We start from the raw sequence: 8,649 nt of genomic DNA on the forward strand, positions 1-8,649 counted from the left end.
TGCCCACACCACCCATCTGCTGGGCCTCCTAGGGCTGCACACCAGCCCTTTCTGGCCTGGGTCCTGGCTCCCAGATGACCAAATGCATTCCTCTTTGGGCCAGCAACCAGCAACCCAGCAGGTCATCTTAATACCACACAGCTAACAGGACTGGGGGCTTCCCTGGTGGCTCAGTGGTGAAGAATTCACCTGCCAATGCATGAGACATGGGTTCAATGTCTGGCTTAGGAAGATCCCCTGGAGAGGGAACTAGCAACTGACTCCAGTATTCTTGCCTGGAGAAATCTATGTACAGAGGACCCTGATGGGCTACAGTCCATGGGGTCACAAAGAGTTGGACATGACTTTTCAGCTAAATAACAACAGGATTGGGATCACGGGCCCAGGTCTGAGAGTCCCAGCATGACATTAGTGGATCTTGCCCCAGGGGAAGTACCCCACGGAGAGAGTGGAGTACCCAGACCTCTACCAGTGGAGACCCTGCAGCAAACCAGCTCTCACGTAGCAGGCAGAAAAAAGACCCAACAAAGCTCAGGTTCTGAATCAGGATTGCTGCTACAGAGAGCACCAGACAACTGACCTGTGCTCTGGAGGAAGGAAGAGAAAGGGGGGATGGATTGGGTTTAGAAAGCCCAGGGTGGCTAGATGCGGGATCCTTCTCTTCCTGTGTATGGTGGCAGCTTCCCAGACCTCAGGTTCCCTCCTAGCAGATACAGGTAGACTGGTGGTTTCTCCACCAGTTCAATTAGAAGGCTATCCCTGATCCCAAAGCTGATGACCTGGCAGACCTGAGCTTTCCACCACCTTCCAGCTACTAGCACCCGGTAAGCAGGTGGGGCTGGGGAAGGCAGGCTCCAGTGTCACTCTCAAGAAAGCAGACTGGCCACTGTAGGCCAGACAGCCCGCCAGAGCTGAGCACATCCTCATTTCAGGCATGCTCTCCCAGACCTGACCCTAACGGGAATGTGCCACTGGGTCTCAGCTACTCTCCCTGAAAGTGCCAGCCTGGGATGCCGTTTGTAGTTCCAGCAGAAGTAAGTCAGAGGTCCTCGGGTCACTGGAGTGCCACCCAGTCTGGCCTCTCTGGCTCTGTCTCCTCATTCCCACCCCTTCCTGGCTCCGCTGTGAGATGAAGCCATGCAGAACTCACTGTGAGGGGTATTGAGGCGCGAGGCCAAGGCCGTGCTGGCGATTGTCCAGCCTCCCAGCCAAGCTGCCCAGCACTCGCTCGGCTGTGCCACCTGCTGGTTCATTTCTCTGTCTCAAGTGGACATCCTTTCCATACTGTCCCTCGGGACGTGAGCAAAGTGAATGCAACAGAGATGAGCTGTGCTCGGTCCCTCCCACTCTCAGCTGCCACCCCCAGGCCCCGAAGAACCTGGAAGGAGGCCCAGCCCCGCAGATCCACCGGCTGAAAGTACTGACCTGCAGATGAGCCACCCAGCCAGCAACCAGGGAACAAATGTCACCGTCTCAGGAATGACTCCAACCAGTAACTTAAATACAACTGTCGCAAAAATTGTATAAACTTGGAACTCTGAAATTATAATTAAACAAAGGTAATGAGCACTCAGGACTCAGCCCTTCTTGATGAAGGTTGCTCCCATGGGCGTCTACCTGTCTGGACCTATAGGTTCTCTGCAGTGCTGCCTTTGGTTGGTCTGTGGCCCTCACTTTTGGCAGCTTGACACTTGCCGCACTATGAGTATTCACAACATGGGAACTGGTAAATACTGCAACTAGGGTCATTGTTTTTTTCTTTTTCTGGAGAGGAGGTTGTTAAACACTTACCAGCATACCATTGCCCCCAACCAGTATAATCATGAATAAACAGCTGTTTGAAACCACTGCATTTTGGGTCAGCTTGTTACATAGGAGCAAATGGCACTGCCATGGCCCATGAAGGCCCAGCACTGGGTGGCCCCCGCCCCTCCTTGAGCAACCCTCCCTTTCCACCCACCCCACCCCAGGACCTTCCGAAGCTCCACTCAAAGCTGGGCCCTCGCCCGCTTCTGCAGCGGTGGCCAGGCCTCTGCCCCACTCTGGGCTCACCTCAGACCCACTCCTGGAGGGAGCCTCCCAACCAGCGTTCTAGCACCAGCCTGTTTACTTTTTTCCTGGTGCTGACCAATCATTTGAAAGGAAGCATTTCCTTACTATTTATCTCCCCTTCAGAATTCCAGAACAAGGCCCCACCCGGCTTGCTCACTGGCAGAAATGTCTGATAATTGCTGGCTGACTGGTCCTCACAAAGACCCTGCTGAGACATCCCTCTGCTGGGGCTCTTCCCCAAAGCATGGGTGATGGCTCTTTTCCCTTATCTTTGTCGAGTCTAATGCATCCTCTTGTTTTGTTTTCTGTGTGTTTCCTTCTGAAGACGGTGAGCCTGGAACACACCCTTATCTTTGGTGCTCCCGTGCCCACATGGAGCAGACTGGCGTGAGGGGTGTGGGAAACCGGTTTTGCGCTGACGGGACCAGGGGTTACATGTCGTATGCTGTGCTGTGAGGGGGGTTGCTCTCAGTAGCGGTTCTGTGTGCTGGTCCTGGGACCTGCGTAACTCTCACCACAGGTGAGGAGGCTGAAGCTACAGACATTTACAGTCCTGCAGTTCTGGAGATAAGGTATCACAGGGCTGGTTCCCGCTGAGGCCTCTCTCCTTGGCATGCAGACAGCTGTCTCCTCCCCATGCCTTCACATGGTCGTCCCTGTGTGCCTGTGTCCTTATCTCCTCCTCTTAGAAGGACACCAGTCCACTGGGTTGGGGTCCATGCATACGGCCTCGTTTTACCTCAATCACCACTTAAAGGCCCTATTTCCACACACAGTCACATTCTGAGGTCCTCTGGGTCAGGGCTTCAACATGTGAATTTGGGAAGGGACACAGTTCAGGTCACAACACTTTGTCCCCAGACATCAAGCACCACAGGGTTTTATAAAGTCAGATTTTTTTTTTTTTGACAAATCTGCATACAATGCGGGAGACCTGTGTTCAGTCCTCTAAAGTCAGGAAGATAACTTGGAAAAGGAAATGGCAACCCACTCCAGTATTCGTGCCTGAAGAATTCCATAGACAGAGAAGACTCACAGGCTACTGTCCATGGGGTGGCAAAGAGTCAGACACGACTGAGTGATTAACATTTATATAAGGTTTCTTTAGTGGCTCAGTGGTAAAAAAAAAAAAAATGCAGGAGATGCGGGTTCTGTCCCTGGGTCTGGAAGATCCCCGGGAGAAGGAAACGGCAACCTACTGCAGTATTCTTGCCTAGGAAAGCCCATGGACAGAGAAGCCCAGACATAACTTAGCAATTAAACAACAACATTTTATATACTATTAACAGCCTGTGGCAGGTTGAATAATGCTCTGTACCCTTGTCCCCAAAGAAGTCCATGTCCTGACCCCTGGAACCTGTGAATGTCACCTTATCTAGCAAAAGGGATTTGTAGGAGGTAAAACCATCCTGGACTGTTCAGTGGGTCCTCAGTGAAATTGCAAGGGTCCTAATAAATGGGGGGGCAGGAAGGTCAGGCAGAAAAAAGATGTGAGAGTACTAAAGGGTGAAATGATGGCTTAGAAGTTGGAGGAAGGAGCCACGAGCCAAGAGATGCACTAGAAACTGGAAAAGGCAAAGGAAACAGTTCCTCCGAGAGCCTGGAGAAGAAACATGGCCCGGTGACACCTGGATTTTGGACATCTGACCTCCAGAAGCGTGAGAGAATGAATCTGTGTTGTTTTAAGCCACTAAATTTGTGCAGCTTGTTACAGCGGCCACAGGAAGCTAAGACACACCCCCACCCTCTTCTCCTTTGGTTTTTAGTCTTTAGGAAGAGGCTAGTGTTTTCTGAAGCACTGTAGGAAGAGGTGAAGAATTCTCTCTGCCTTGAGCCCTTATGGATCCCTTAGCTAGTTGATCCATTGGCAGGGTGTGGCTGAGCCTCTGCCCTGGTCATAAGGGCTGCCAGTCTCAAGCTGCCCACAACCCAAGTCCACATGGCACCTGAGCCATTTCTTCCAACACCAGGCAGATGATGTCACCCCTTGCTTGAAACCTGCCAGTGGCCCCACCACACCAACAGACCCTGTGTGGTGTGCCCTCTCTGCATCATCTCAGACCCCTCCCACTCCTTTCCTTGTAAAACTCCTCCATAGACCTGCACACGCATGCCTCCTTATCACGCAAGGTCAACTCAAGTGTGACTTCCTCAAGGAAACTTTTGAAGTTTGGGATCAACATATACACACCGGGGACTTCCCTGGTGGCCCAGTGGCTAAGACTACATGCTCCCAATGCAGGGGGCTGGGTTCGATCCCTGGTCAAGGAACTACATTCCGCAAGCCTCATGAAAGATCAAAGATTCCGCATGTGGTAACTAAGATCTGGTGCAACCAAGTAAATACATAACACAAAAAAACATACACACTAGAGAAGGAAATGGCAACCCACTCTAGTATTCTTGCCTGGAAAATTCCCTGGACAGAGGAGCCTGGGGGACTATAGTCCAGGGAGTCGCAAAGAGTCGGACACAAATGAGCACCAAAAGAAAAGAAAACCATATACACACCAGTGAATATATATAAAATAGATAAACAACAAGGACCTATGCATAGCAAAGGGAACTATATTGAATATCTTGTAATAAGCTATAATGGAAAAGAATCTGAAAAGAATATATTAATATATATATATGTATAACTGAATCACTTAGGTGTATACCTAAAACTAACACATTGTAAATTAGGTACATTTCAATTTTTTTTTAATTAAAAATTAAGTTAAAAAACAAAAATCCCAAGCACATGGTTCTCTTTGCTATCCCACGATTACACTCATGAACTTTTTTCTTACTTTCTGCATGTTTTTTGAGCAACTCAGCTTAGGGGGCCTCCCTAAACTGCTATCTAAAATAGCAGCATGCAGCTCCACCCTTCTCTTCACCCTGCCCTTTTCTCTTCTCAACTCAGTTCTTCCTGTCCTATATTTCTGTGCTTATTGTCTGGCCCTGTGATAGGATACAAGCCCCATGACAGCAAGGATTGTGTATGGCATCTAGAATGGTACTTGGGATACAGTACCACACTGCAATAGAATGTAAGCCCCATGACCACAAGGCTGGTGTATGGCACCTAGCATGGTATACTTGGCATATAGTAGACCACAATGAAAGAAGGAAGGAAGGATGATGCAGTGGAACCGGCGTCTGTCCCACCCTAACACACTACCAGTTTTGTGAGTTATCATTCTAAAGATCTGCTCTTCTCCACACAAAGGAAGCTGGATCAGAGCAGGGATCTTGTGTCTCCTGTACCCCTCATGTAAACCCCACCTGAGAACACTGACCAGCACATTTGAGGCACTTGAATGGGTCCGTCCATGGATTAATGCATCATAAAATGGTGTATATCCAGACAATGGAATTACACAGCCATAAAAGGACCAAAGTTCTGATACACATCAAGCATGGATGAATCTTAAAACATTATGCTAATTAAAAGAGAAGGCAGTCACAAAAGACTGCATAGTGTGTGAAACTTTTTATATGAAATGTCCAGAATAGGCCAATCCATAGAGAAAGAAAGTAGGTTATTGGTTGTCAGGGGCTGGGAGAAGAAGGAATGGGCAGTGACTGCATGTACATGGATTAGAGGGATCCTTTGGGGTTTATCAGAATGTCCTGAAACAATCTGTAGTAAATCCAGTGTACTTACTAAATGTGATGCACCCAGGTTTATCTACTAAAATTTAGTGAGTATAACTGAATTTATCAATACTTAAAAATCACTGAAGAGCATACATACTATAAAGATTGTATATGGTATGTAAATAATACTTTAATAAAACTTTCTAAATGTATGAGATTAGGTTTTTTTTTCTTATGTGTGGATATTCCATCAATTTAATATATAATTAGGCTCATTTGTTTCTGTTTGTTTTTAAGTTTAGTGTTTGTCATACTCTAATTGCTAATTTAATTATTTCCTCAGTTTCCCCCACTGGTTGTGTTGTACGTGGCTGTGGTACTACATCAAAACCAGGAAACTGGGACTTTCCTGGTGTCTCAGTGGTGAACAATCCGTCTGCCAATGGGTTCGATCCCTGATCGGGGAGGATCCCATGTGCCACAGAGCAGCTAAGACCATGGGCTACAACTACTGAAGCCCGCGTGCCCTAGAACCCATACTCTGCAACAGGAAAAGTCACCACAATGAGAAGCCCAAGAACCACAACGAGAGAGTGGCCCCCACTTGCCACAACCAGAGAAAAGCCCATACAGCTATGAAGATCCAACACAGCCAAAAATAAAAAATAAATTTTTAAAAAAAATAGGAAACTGACATTGGTCCAGAGTGCAGGCACAGCCCTCTGTCACTTTATCCCATGTGCAGTTTCGTGAACCCACTGCTACATTTAAGGTGCTGAACCACTTCATCACCATGAGGACCCCCTTCATCCTACCCCTCTAGCCACACTCACCCCCACTATTCCTTGGCAACCACTAATCTCTTTTCCATCTCTGTACTTTTGTGACTTCAAGAATGTTTTATGTGTGAGATCCTATCATACAGCATATTCCTTTGGATATTTGTTTCCTTCCTCAGCTTAATGCTAATGAGATGTCTATGAGATTCATCCAAGTTGTTGCGTGTATCAAAAAAGTAAGTCTCTTACATGTGAATCTTCAAGTTGCAAACTTCCTAACATGCAAATGTGTGCTCACATATCCAACCATAGAAGTTAGTCCCATATATTGTCACGTGTGTGCATCCTCTACAAATGGTTGTGCTTTTGTGTACTTTACCATGCAGCACTGTATAGAGTACAGCAGTGCATTATCTTTATTTCAAGCCCAGGATGTCCAGAAGCAAGCATGAAAGCTGTGGTAATGCAGTTGGTACTGCTAAGAAGCACCAAGCAACAACGATGGAGACAAGAGGTGAAAACAATTGGGAGAGTGGAGCTAGGCAACATGAAGGCAGACTTCACTCATTCTTATAACATTAATCATTCAACCACTGGCACGATTCTAAAGAACAAGGACAAGATCACAGAACAGGTAAAGTCTGCTGTGTCAACGACATTGAAAATAATATCAAAGAGGCATGGAAAAATAATGGAGGAGATGGAGAAACTTCTCGGTGAGCAGGAAATGGCAAGAGGGTTTTCTTTATTTGAGGAGGCACCGTAAGTTGTTGAGGCACTGGACTCAAACGTAGAACAGTGCATGAAGGTTGCAGCCACCGTTCAGAATGCAATCTAGTGCTACTTGCCATCTATGACAAGAAAAAAAGAACTACTACCCAGACATCACTGCATCATTGATTTTTCACGAGGGTAGATAGAATTGAATGAATCCTGCAAAGAACCAGAACCTGTGCTTCAGTGTCAGGAGTCACTGAAATTGCAGCTTGCCCTTCAATTCCACCTCCTGTCCCTCCTCCAGTCAGTAGCTCTTCTGTTCACTTGATGCCAGCCCCTGTGTGTCAGCCGTTGTACTGTACTATTGTACTTTTAAAGGTAATTTATTGTAAATTTTAAAATATTTTCTTGTTTTTTTGTGTGTGTTTGCTTTTTTATGTATTATTTGTGTAAAGAAATGAAAGTGAAAGAAAGTGAAGTTGCTCAGTCATGTCTGACTCTTTGTGATCCCATGGACTGTAGCCTGCCAGGCTCCTCCATCCACTGGATTTTCCAGGCAAGAGTACTGGAGCGGGTTGCCATTTCCTTCTCCAGGGGATCTTCCTGACCCAGGGATGGAACCCAGGTCTCCCAAATTGTAGGCAGACTCTTTACTGCTGAGCCACAAGGGAAAGATTATTATTTGTGTAATCAGTATTATAAACCAATTACAGGACAGTACTATATGGCTGATTGTGTTAATTAGGTACCTAGCCTAACTTTGTTGAACTCACAAATAAATTGAACTTGCAAACAAAACTTGTTATCTATAGGGGACTTATACTATACTGACAATGAACGTGTGGAAAGCAAAATTAAAACAAAATATCATTTATAACCACTCCAAAGAAAATTAAATACTTAAGTACAAACTTTGGGCTTCCCTGGTGGCTAAGATAGTAAAGAATCTGCCTGTAATTTGGGAGACCTGGAGGAGGGCATGGCTACCCACTCCAGTATTCTTGCCTGGAGAATCCCCATGGACAGAGGAGCCTGTTGGGCTACAGTCCACGGGGTTGCAAAGAGTTGGACATGACTGAGTGACTAAGCACAACAAAGTATAAACTTTAACAAAACATGTTTAGGATATATATGCAGAAAATTATAAAATACTGATGAAAGAAATAAAAGATCTAAATAAAAGGAGAGACATACCATGTCCATAGTATGTCCATGAAAGACTCAACATAGTAAAGATTCCAATTCTCAACAAATTGATTTAACATAGTTTAAATAGTTAAATTATAGTTTAAATGCAATTCCTATCAAAATCACAAGAAGGATTTTTGTAGAGATAGATGGTTTTTGTACAGATAAACAATTTTTGTAGGGATAGAGTTTCTTCTACAATTTATATGAAAGAACATGGGCCCCAGAATAGCTAGAACAGTCACAGAAAAGTAAAGTGGGAGGAATCATTTCCCCCACATTATGGCCTGTTGTAAAGCTACCATGGTGGAGACTGTGGTGTTGG

Source organism: Bos taurus, chromosome 17, assembly GCF_002263795.3.
Source record: "Bos taurus isolate L1 Dominette 01449 registration number 42190680 breed Hereford chromosome 17, ARS-UCD2.0, whole genome shotgun sequence".
NCBI classification, from domain to species: domain Eukaryota; kingdom Metazoa; phylum Chordata; class Mammalia; order Artiodactyla; family Bovidae; genus Bos; species Bos taurus.